Raw genomic sequence first — 12,974 nt, forward strand, 5'->3', positions numbered from 1 at the left:
ATTTTACAAAGCACTACAAACTATACTTCTTTTCAAGTTCTAGGACAAGCTTTGCTAGGAACTTTCTCCAGGGTTTCCTGGATCCTTATTTTTTTCCTCATAGTCTTTATAGCTAAGGCTGCTGCAGCAGTGATCAAATGATGAGCACAGTACAGCTGTGTAACTAAATGCACCATAACAGTAGCTGGTTAAATGATCACTGCTGCAGTAGCTGCTCCCTCCCTCCAACCCCCACCCCCTTATTGTTGTGTGACTTTTGTTGCCAGGGTATGGACTTTGACTTCTATTAACCTAATATTGTTCTCTTTCAAGTCTCTAGCCTCCTTTTTTCAGCTGAAGGCTTGGCATCCAGACAGCTGATTTACTATAGCCCTGCTCAAGCTGTCAAGGTTCTGGAGGAAATAGAAGGTACCCTGAGGCTTCAGAAGCTGGTTGACTGTTATATCCTATGCAGGATATAACCCACATACCTAACATTACTGCAGCAGTGACCATTCAAACAGCTACTGTTACGATAAGTTTACTTGCACAACTGTACTTCATCCAGCCTGTAACTGCCCATCCTGGGGGCATACTGAGTCTGCTTAGTACATGGCAAAAATAACAAAATGTATTGTTGAGAATACATATGCAGATACAGAGAATGTACCCGTTCCATGTGTAACCCCCAAACAGCATTTTCACAGTATGCATGTATAAAATTTATACTTTTTATACTTTGCACTACAGTGCCATGCAATACTTCCTCGTAGCAGATAGCCTCTAAATTTGTCTGCTTGTATGGTGTGTAGAAATCCTGTGAAGTAGCATTTCTATAGTATGCAGGTTTTATATGTTGTAGTGCGCTACCATGTTATACTTCCCCACAGCGAATCACCTGTGAAAGTCTGCTGATATGGCACATGTGACTCATCATCTTTCCCACTAACATCATATTCACAATATGTGGGAGTTACACATACTTGGTACCAATTAATACTTTTAGACAGAGCAAAGCCCATAAAATTGTCTGTTGATATTGTATTGTATAGCCCTTTTTCAGTACAAACAGCATTTAACTGCTGTTGTGATTACCAAAACCTAGGCAAAAGTTTGACGCACAGTAGACCATTATGATGCAACCACATAAACACATATATCTCTGATATTTGAGCACTTGTTTCAATGTTAAAATATACCCCTTACCAGGCAAACACACATATCTACAGTTACAGGAAGTTTTGCAATAATTCTAGTACTCAGTGACTCATAGAACTGCAGCAACCAAAATAAGAATGACAATCCAAAAATAATTTCTGCAGATATTAAGGCAAATGAAACCCCCTATTATGAAGGACTATGAATTGCTTAACTATGTTTTCACCTAGTGGTGCTATAATGAAGAGCACACCACAATAACCTTATCATATTCTCAAATTTCTCACGTAGGTGCAGGATGTATACACATGCATGTGTGTTATGTAAATGTGCAGCAAATGTTGCAAATAATGAAATTAACAGTTATGTGTACTTACACAATATGATGACAGCTTGGTAAATGATTTGGCATTCTTTGGTGCAGACATAGTGCTTCAGCATGGGGTGTGAATTAGACAGGTATATTGCTTTCACTCCTTCACACATATTTCAGGCAGAAGCTTCTAGGTTTACATGATGGACTCTAAAAAAGCAGATGTCTGGCTTGACCTTGGCCTGAAGCTTATGAAGGCACCAGATATCCAGGGATCTGGTGAATAATAGTGGTACTATACCGATTGATGCTGTCCTGAAAGGCTGCAGCAATGAAAAAGTGAAGTGCAAAGACTAAGTGGAGATGGACTGGGTGAATTTCTTTTTTTTTCAGTTTTAAAGATAAATGCTTAACCATCAAGAAAGTCCTAATAATGTATGCCCTTTTATTCTTCAGTTCAGCAGGAGATACATAGTAGGGTGGGTGTCACAGGAGGTAGGAATGTTTGGCTGTAATGATACATATAGCATTGCTACCTGCCTTACAGTTCAGTATGTTTCAATAACATGTCAAATTCATGGCACTTTTCCCATTGCTTCCACTCTGCAGCTCCACCTAAACAGTACAGGGAAGATGGTAGATCCAGGAAGCTTCATCATCATCATCATCTCTCATTTGCAGCACATGGGAGGACTAATGACAGCAATATGGGTGGCTCACAGGAGGGGGAAGAAGACCTATCTCTCTCGCTGTCTTTCAGGCAGGCATCCATGACCTTCCACCTGTTACACCAACCACAGCTGAAGCAGATGGGTGAGGCTGCTGCAGTGGAGGATGCAGGATAGCATTACAGTGACCAAAACCATGGCCAGATAGAGGCCCTTCTACAGTGAAATGCATATTCATTGGAGTGGCAGACTATGACCATGGGGCCACAGAAAAGTCAGACACCAAATGGCAGTGCCTACATGGGATCTTCAGCTGGTGATGGTAGTGTACAGGTATCACTCCTGGATACCTTCACATCTCCATATGGTCAGAAACCCACCCTATCCCCTAACTGGAATATTATGTATAAGGGAAAATCCCACTATGAGAAATACAGGTAAAATACTGGAAATCTTGAAACAGAAATAGGAAACAATGATATAGAATTATATAATATGGAAGAAAAAAATTAAAAGGAGTAGATACATGTACTTGAAAGAAATGCACACATAGAGGGAAAGTAATAAAAACACTAAGTGGATGTTTGAAAGAATATTAGATAGCACAAAAATGTTGACAAGAAAAACTGAGATGGATGAAGTGGAAGGACATCATGAGAGGAAGAAATGAGACAGTGTCTGGAGGGGATGGTATACGATACAAGTTCTCCAGAGGAAAGGAAAAAAAGAATGGTTTTCTACATGTAGTTAATGATTGGATGGTAAAAAGAATAACAGTAAAGGATATGTATAGGGGAGTAATAAAGTTATTATCAAGAAAGGTTTAAGAGAAAAATGAAAAACTGGAGACAGATAACCCTATGTAATATACACTATAAAAATAATGCTGATAATGCATTGATAATTTGGCAGACTATTGTGAGAAGTTGTAGTAAAAAACAGTATTTAAGATTAAAAACAGAATTCTAAAGGAAATGCTAAAAGAGTAATACATGACATAAATTAAAGAAAATTAAATGGATACATGATTGCCTGTGATGTTTTGAAAGCTTATGATAATGTCAATCATGAAAAGCTATGAGAATGATGAGTATTTACAGGGTACCAAAGGTAGCAGCAATCTGTTAAGGATATTCTTGACAGGGCATGGGTTAATCCATTGGTTAATGGATAGTTAGCGGAAGAAATTAAAGTTGAAATTCAGGCAGGGATGTCCATATAGATGGATGTAAATGCAGTTATTTTACAGGTAGAGCAGGAAGTAAGGAGTGCTAATGTTTTATTCAGAGAGAGACAGAGAGACAGCATTAAAATTCTCAGCAATAATAACTTATATAGATGATGTAGTGGCGATAGAAATAAAATACAGGTTAACATTAATAAGTAAGAACTGAAGAATTTATTAAGTGAAGTAGGCCTTCACCTTGGTATAAAAATAAGGGATATAGAAGTATCGTAAAAGTATAATAAATTTATTTCTCAATGAAAGAAAGAGAAATTCCAGGGATAAAATCTGGTAAGTCATAAATAGAAGAGGAAGATGGAAAATAATTTTGGGGCTACAAGAAATAAAAATACATGGAAATCATATGATATGTTATACGGTAAGAAGGGATAGCTTATTCATTCTATTTTATTAGGAAAATTGAACTATTTGAAGGGAGTATACATGTTCCCTAGCAAAATGGAATAAAGAAGTTATGTTTTACCATAACGTTCCATCTGTGTTGTCGATCTTCACTAATCCTTGACTCTAGGCTCAGTTCTGAGCCTAGGAACTGACTCAGCTGTTTTCTTCAGCTCGTGCCCTCCAAACTCTCAAGCTAGGCTCTACCCATAATGCTCCTCTGTAAATTACCTCAGATCAAGTTTGCCTAAATTAGTGGCAGATAAGAAGTAAGAATATAAATAGAGACCAGCTATGTGTCACTATGATGAAGCCAATTTTGAGAATTCGATCCACTAAGAGTCTCAGGATGGGGATTGGAGGGGGGGGGGTGTCAAGGATTAGTGAAGATCGACAACACAGATGGAGTGTTATGGTAAGACATAACTTCTTTATCTGATATTGTCAATATTTACTCAATCCTTGACTGTGGGACAGAGTCCCCAGCTACTTTAGTCTTGGGAAGTCTCACGGAAGAATATTCCTAAGCACTATCGAATCAAATGATGCCCATCCCCTTGAGACCGATCCAATTTGTAATGAGTGATAAAGGTATGTGGAGAAGACCAAGTGGCCGCTATACAAATATCATCCAAGGATACTCTGGCATGGAAAACTGCAGAGGTTGCCACTGCTCTAGTTGAATGGGCTTTAATTGGGCATGTAAGTTGGTGCCCTTTTGACTGACAGATAAAAGTAATACAGTCTCTAAGCCATTTTGTCAAAGTGACCTTTGAAACTGGATTACCTAAAGATAGAGAAGAAAACGCAACAAATATTTAAAGAACTAAACTGTGTGTACCCGGAGGCAAAAGTAAACTTATACCAAATAACAAGCCAATAAGGTGGATAATTCCCAATAAGGTCCAGACAAGATGTTGTAGTATAAATAACACTTTAATTCAAAAACAAAAAAGGGTCAAGCACTTTCGTTCCCCAAAGGAACTTCTTCAGAACCATTTTACAAAATAAAACTATCATTTAAATAGCATTTAAAATCATCATGTGACTTACTCACTCAACGTTCCCTTAAAGAAACAGTAACATTTCTCATCATTGGTATTTTCTTTAAAACAAGCAGGATAGATATATGTTCATTAATACCAGGCAAAGTTGTTGCATTCAGCCTTAGTTACCATTTCAGCTCACATGCTTTATATAAGCATGCAAAATATTGTAGCTATGATTCAAAATACTTTTCTGGCATTCTGGAAAAAGTTAAAAGGGATGACAAGGGAGACTTTTGGGAGAATAGGGTAGAGGAATGTAAACTTGAATGGCAACTAAGGCTGAATGCAACAACTTTGCCTGGTATTAATAAACATATATCTATTTTGCCTGTTTTAAAGAAAAAAACTATGATTTTATGATCTTAGTGAAATGTTACTGTTTCTTTAAGGGAATGTTGAGTGAGTAAGTCACATGATGATTTTAAATGCTATTTAAATAATGGTTCTATTTTGTAAATGGCTCTTAATAAGTTCCTTTGGGGAACAAAGGCGCTTGATCATTTTTTGTTTTTGAATTAAAGTGTTATATATACTATGGCATCTTGTCTGGACCTTATTGGGAATTATCCACCTCGTTGGCTTGTTATTTGGCAACGAATAATTGGTCAGACTTTCTGAAATCCTTTGTTCTGTGAAGGTAAAAATGTAGTTGTCTGTGGACATCTAGCAAATGAAAGGAATACTCCCCTTTATTGGTGAAATTAGGGAAGAAGACTGGCAATCGAAGTGTCTGATTTATATTAAATTTTGAAACTACTTTTGGTAAAAAGGATGGACTGATCCTAAGGGCAACCCTATCCTTGTGAAATATTAAGTAGGGAGGTTTGCAGGATAAGGCCTGAAGTTCAGATACTCTTTTGGCAGATGTAAAAGCCACCAAAAATAAAGTTTTCCAAGACAAAAGCTTTTAAGTCACAAGTTGCTGATGGTTCAAAAGTAGACAAAGTACGGGACTGTAGGACTAATGTTAGAGCCTGAGGAGGAATTGGTTCTTTAAATGGAGGTCTTAACATCAGGAGTCAATTTAAAAATTGCTTTGCAGAGTTTGTGTGACATTACAGATGAGCCATCAAATCCCAAACGAAGGTTTAAGATTGCCGCTAGATGAACTTTAATTATTAATGCAGAGTAACCAGATTGATAGAGGTTAGCTAAGAAATCCAAAACCTTATGAACTGGGCTCAAATAAGGATGAAGTTCATTGTTAAGGGCCAGTTCACAAATTTTTCCCATTTACTTTGATAAAATTTCCTAGTTGATGGTTTGTGATGAGCCATAATAATTTGTCGGACAGGAGAGGAAAGGGAAGGATACCTGACAATCATGGGAATTGGAGAAGCCACTCAGTGAGCTTGAGATGCTGGAGATTCAAATGAACCATGCCTTCCAGATGAGACAGCAGATCTGGAGCTAGGTCCAAAATTCATGGTTTCCGAGGAAGGTGATGTCAGAGGAAGTGTGTATCTTTTACCTTGGGACCAAAACGGGTAGATTCATCAAATGAAGCACTGACAGATGATGCTTTAAATGGCTCCACAAAGTCACACAAGCGCATCCAGGAGTACCTTCTAATGGCTATGTCTGAACCCACTGCTCTAGTCATCCCTTCAGCTGCATTAGCAATCAGCCTCACAGATGAGTTAGAAATCTTATCAAGGGTTGCTATCTGAGAGCTAACTTTGTCCTGCCGCACCCTTTAGCCACTGCTCCTAATAGGGTGTCCAAGAGTTCCTTGATCAGATCCCTCTGTAACCTTGTAAAGTGCACCATATGATTTAAGGACCTGAGAGCAAAGGTCGTTGAAATATAAATGCGCTTCCCAAAACTTCCCAAACCTATCAAAGTCCTAGACTCCTTGTTAGGAGGTTGGATAGTCAGACTTTCTTCATCAAGGTCCTTCTTCGTGGCTGCCACTGTCACCATGGCATCAATGGGTATACCTTTGGAACAGTGTGTCTCATCCTTAGGGGATGAGAAGATTCGATCAGGCATCTTGAGGATCAGCTAGATGGAGTCAGGCATCTTCCACGCCCACTGAGCGATAAGATTAATGAGATCATCAGCAGGTAGAAAGATCCAAGAAGTAGAGGGTTGGGCACAAAAAGCCTCCAAGTATACCAACTCCTCTGAGTAAGGTTGGATAGAAGACCAGCCACCCCTCTGTTTCAGGATTTCTAGGATGTCCCCAAAGGAAACATCATCAGGGGTGACCTGGGGTAACCTTCCCCTTCATCAAAATCAGTATCTTCTGTGAAAGACTCTTCTGGGGAGTCTAAATGCTTCCTCTTGCACTTCTTCTTCACAGGTACTTCCTCAGGAAGATGTTCTGGGGAAGTGTCCAAAGAAGAAATCACCAAAGTGGGTCTTTCTTGGAACTTTTGTGCCCTCTGTCCTAGGGATGGCAGCTCAGGTTGAGGAGATGTGGAAATTTGTCCCAACAGGGATGGCAAAGACTATGAGTCCCCAAAGGACAAAACCTTCTCCATGATTCAGAAGGCCAGCTCCCCCCATAGAGGGATGGGAGCCCAGAACCAAAACAGACTCCTTCAGAACCGGGGTCACACCCAACACAGAGTAGGCAACCCCCAAAACAGAAGCCTGGGTTGATCCTACAAAGGCCGAACCACCAAGGGACATGAATGGCTCTGAAGTTAAGGACACCAGTCCATGCACCTTGGACCCTGGAAGACCTCTGGTGCCAAAGGGGTAGAGGAACTGACGGTGGCTCTTGGTGCCAGACACAAAGTTGCTACCAGAACTTAAGCAGTTAGTGCAGGGAGTGTCGGAACTGAGGGCTCCAAATTTTCGATAGGAATTGGAGGTGGAAATGGCGGTGTTGTAGATGAAGAGGTTCCGATGATGGGTTGGCTATGAACCAATGACAATACCTTCATTGCTAGGAGCTGATCCACCAGGCTCATGATGTTGGCCTTGGAGAGACTCTTAGTGGATCGAACTGATGCTGTAGATGGAGACCTAGAGGGTCTGACATCAAGGAAGGGGCTAGGTGGTCTGTCTATATGAGGGTCAATAGATGGAGAGTACCTAAATCTAGGTACTGAGTTGAATTTTGGTTTGTCTGGTGCCGATGAAGTCGAGGAAGCCAATGTCGACTCCAAAGATTCAAGACGTTCGGTGCCAAGTCCCGATTTATGGTGCCGAGGAAGTGGTCAGCACCAAGGAATGTTTTGGTGCCTTCTTTATCAGTACCAAAACACTGGGAACCAAATAAGGGCATTTCCTAGAAGAGGCTGAAGAGGATGAAGATGAGCTGGCTTCAGTCTTTGACCCAAAGATGGCCTCATCAAAGTCCAATTTTAGAAGTCCTTTTAAAACTAATTTGTTTTTATGATCTGCGAGTGTTCTCACCGAGAAGCCGTGACAAATCGAGCAACTCTCTTGTAAATGAACTTTCCCTAGGCAGTACACACATAAAGTATGTGCGCCCTGGCACTTCTCACACCTCTTAAAACCTGAGATGCCCTTAGATTTAACAGGTGAATCTACTTTCCCTTCCATATCAGTCACACAGTCATACAGTGATAGAAGAAAGGTCTTTTTTTTTTTTTGAATAGAAAAGATTAAAGGAAAAGAAATACCAACTATGGTATTAAATAATACCTCAAAAAGTAAAAAGGGGAAAAGAGGGAGTACCAATGATGGTACTTTGACAGAAACTACCAACGGTAGAAGAGAAATAAATAACAAGGTCACTCATGCATACACAGACTGTAGGGAGTGGAGAAGAAAAGGAGAAGAGTAGATAGAAAAAGAATTACGGTAATGAGGTAAATAGAGAGAAATCGGAAGGAAATATTTAAGAAAAATACACTGAAATATAGCCAAAGCTCAAGAGCAGTTGAAACGCATCTGACACACAAAGCAGCAAACAACATCTGAGGTAATTTACAGAGGAGAATTATGGGTAGAGCATACCTCAAGAGTTTGAAGGATGCAAGCTGAAGTAAACATTGGAGTCAGTTCCAAGGCTCGGAACAGAGTCGACAGTCAAGGCTTGAGTGAAGACTGACAACATCAGATGCTATTGTTATTTTTTATGATGATATGGGGATGCAAGTTAAACCTGATTAGAAGGGGGGATTATTTATAACAAAAATGAAAGGGAGTGTTGCCCTTGACAAACCTGAGTTCTCTGTATTTATTCTGTATTTTGAAGTTGCTCAGAGAACTGGAAGCTATACAGGATTATGATCGGGTCTCTGATCTCAACCTGCTTATTATGTGTTTGAGACATGGATACAAAGAAATTCACCTTGTGAGTGAAGCTTTCACGCATCTTGGCATCCATGTCAAGAGCAGATAATTGGGATTATGATCAAATCATAATTCTTTGTAGTGCATGGAGCTTTATCTGCACTATGTACTACGTGTTACAGGGGGGAAAGCGCTAAGTGTTTTGCTGGCTTTGAAAGCCATAAAGCACTTAGCAAGAGCTGTCAGATAGTGTAACATAGTCCCTTATATTTCCACTCACCTTGCCATGCCTCTCAAATGTCCAGATTTGCGCAGAATGTACAGATTTTTGCCTAATATGTTTGGTCTGCTTCTCATAAAATCTTTAGTTTTCAGGCAAATCTCTGAGGACTGAAGTCACTAAATAATGATATATATTTATGTTTCAGAATATATATTCTTCAGAAAATGCAGACAAACGCATATCCTGTTATTCTAGCTACTTTCTAAGTTTAAAACAGGAAGTCAGGAAGAGCGGGCAAAACAAATCTGTTTTTATTCTGCTGCTGTCATTTGCTGGATAGCACTAGCAGATTTCGATTGCCTAGAGTGAGAGCAAACCTTAGCAAGTTAAGCAGGGACTGCTTAACATTTGTTACAATCAGGTCTCGTGCTATAGTAGCACTTAACTGATCTGTCTTTTTCTGAATATCAAAATGTAATCACTGCACTCCATGCATTACAAGACAATTACAAACATCCTTTTTTTTTTCCAAAATCTCTTTATTTCAGTTTTCTTTTTTCAAATAATAACAACAACACGGTAACTCAAAAACACAAATAAACAATACAAATATCTATCTAAAGAAAACAGACAACAATCTCATTCAGAGAAAATTATATATATATATATATATATATATATATATATATATATATATATATATATATATATATATATATATATACACAAGAAGTCACTACATCGTCAAGTAAAGTATGAGAATTCTTATGTTCATTTGGTCTCATAAGGGATAGTTAGAATGGGGATAGTCTATATATAAAGTTTGTTTGTATCTTTCGGCTTTTCCCGGTTAGGGGTCGCCACAGCGGAACTCCAGTCCACTAATGATTGGCAGTAGAGTTTTACATGCTGGCTTGCCGGGCCTAACGCACAACCTTCAACGAAGGAATGCCCATTTATGGTTGTCGCCACACAGAAGATGCTCTGAGAATCGAACGGGCAACGTCTAACTGTGAGGCGACAACGCTATAGTCTATATATAAAGTAAAAATAGAAATTTAACCATTTATTTGTATGTTTAGGGAAAATATCTAGTTACACATATACTAAGAAAAGGGAGAAGATGCAAGAAAGTCTGGTTATACTACATTCATTTCTTATTTAAAGGTTAGCTTTTCATGACAATTTGTAGGCAAATTTTATTTATCAAGAATTATATCTAGCAAGTAACCCCAATATTTTTGATAATAGCGTTTGTTTTTTGTTTTTGAATAAAATAATTTGTGAGATGAGATATATTTGATAGCAAGATTGCTAAAATTTTCCCATGTAATTGGTGACATGACATTCCAATTCTTTGTAATAAAGAATTTAATAAGGGCACACATCATAATAAAAACATGTTTTAATATTTTGGGGAGTTGATTTATATTAATGTACAATATAGCTGTCTCCCAAGTAAGGGTTCATTTTTCATATCCCATCTTCTCTAATCTTACTCTCAAGGAACACCATAAGTTGCGTATCTTAGTACATTTCCACATGACATGTAAAATATCAGCTGTTTGATCTAGACAATGGGGACATATGGGCGAAAAGTTAGGCTTGAATTTATTTAATTTAGATAAGGTATAATATAGATTGTTATTTACCATAATTTGTGTATATAACAGCTTCTTGAAAGGAATATATTTGATTGTATTTTCAATGGCTAGTTTCTTATTTTCTTCAGTCAGTGATTGATTTTTCGTTTGCCAATAGTTTGAAAATAATAAAGAATTCTGATGTTTTGCACTCATTACAATTTTGTAAGTCCTAGAAAATGTTCTCCCTTTAATCGCAAGATTTTCAAGTATTAATTTAACTAAATCTATGTTCTGTAAGTCAGTATTTGTGTGAATTTAGCATTTATAAGATGATGAAGTTGGTTAAGGATAATACTATATTTCATAGGAAGTTTGAGTTCAAGTCTCATTTGCCTCGTGTTAGAGTCTTTCCATTGGTATATATATCCCATATTGTGTAGTCTTTTATCAGGGGGTAGTTTGTTAGATTTACTGGTTTATTCTTTATTAGTAAATTAGGATTTAGGTGTAACGGTTGTATAAGGGCAAAAGTGTCAGCTAATTGCAATGATTTAAATAGTTTCTGAGTTGTAAGAATCATGTTTTTAATTAGTGGGTGTAAATTCTTCGTGTATATGCTAGCCTGGTTTAAATTCAAGAATGGTAAGGATTTGATATTACAGCCAAGGGATTTCAACTGTTCATACCAGATTTTGGTCCACTGAGGTGTCCAAGTATTTATATATGAGTCATAGTTTATTATTTGTATTAGTCTGTATACAGTAATTATACTATAGTAAAGCTTAAAAATCAGGTAATCCCAATCCCCCTTATCTTTGGCGAGTACAAGTTTTGCATATTTAATTCTGGTAGATTTGGGATACCATATGAATCTTGATATAGCTTTTTCCATGGCAAGGAAGACGTTTTGGGGAATATTTGAAAAGGTAGCATTTAATTGAAAGAGTATTCTTGGTAAAAAATTCATCTTGACAACACTAGCTTTTGACAGTAGAGACATATTAATGTTCTTCCATCTATCCATATTGTTTTGAATACTAGTCCATGTAGTTACTAGGTTATTGTTTATAATATCTTTGAAGTCTGAAGTAAATATTATTCCTAGATATTTTATCTGGTAGTTTATTTTGATCTCACTCATAGGAAAGTACAATTCATTATGCCCTATAGGACTGAGGGGAAATATGTGTGACTTGTTTAAATTTAAATTATAATTTGAAACTACCAAGAACTCATCAATAACTTTAAGTATTTTTGGGAGGTCAGTAGTGGGGAGTTGGAAGTATATATTTAAGTCATCAGCAAAGGCCGAGTATATAAGATTTGTATTGTGGATTCTGGGAATATGATGAAAAGTTGTTTGTGAAATAAACAGAAGGAGGGGTTCTAGATAAAGATTAAATAGGTATGGTGAAAGAGGACATCCTTGTCTTGTACCACTGGATAAGAGTATAGGGTTAGTTATAAGTTTATTTACCTGTACAGTGGTAGAAGCTTTCTGTTACAGAACCTAGATCATTTTAATGAATTCTTGAGGAAAACCATATAAAGGCAGTATATAAAAGAGAAAGTGTAAGTTTACTCTATCAAAGGCTTTAGTTGCATCTACTGTAAGGGCATATCTGGGGCATTTATCCCTATTAAGTAGTCTTAAAGACAATTACAAACATCCTAAAGTGTAAGTATTGGGTATGTTTTTGAGTAGTAAATCAGAAGAAGAGAGTGACAGAAGGGGGGATAACTGAGTATTGCAGGAAAATGAAAGAATGGAAGGTAGTGATGGAACAGTTGGAGAAGACTGTAAAGAATGGTATGAGAGGATTATGAAAATTTATATACACAAATTCATAGAAAGGGTTTTCAGAATAATACAAAAAAATCTATAAGGAAAATAAAAGAGAACTGTAAAAACATGAAAGAAGGTGGGGATTTTATTTGGAGATTATCACAGAAAACTTCCAGTAAAGGGATCAGTGATAGTTAAACAAACAGAATGAAAATGAAACATATGCAATGAAATCAAGCCTATGGAGCATGTTTCCTAGAGTTTAAAATAGCTAAGTTATTTGGGGAGAACAGTGAAGACATCTGAGGAAAGCAGATGCTTGAGGAAGTAAACAAGAATACGATTTTGTATGAGTATTCTGAAAATGTGA

This window comes from Protopterus annectens, chromosome 6.part1, assembly GCF_019279795.1.
Source record: "Protopterus annectens isolate FY-2018-M chromosome 6.part1, PAN1.0, whole genome shotgun sequence".
Lineage (NCBI taxonomy): Eukaryota > Metazoa > Chordata > Ceratodontiformes > Protopteridae > Protopterus > Protopterus annectens.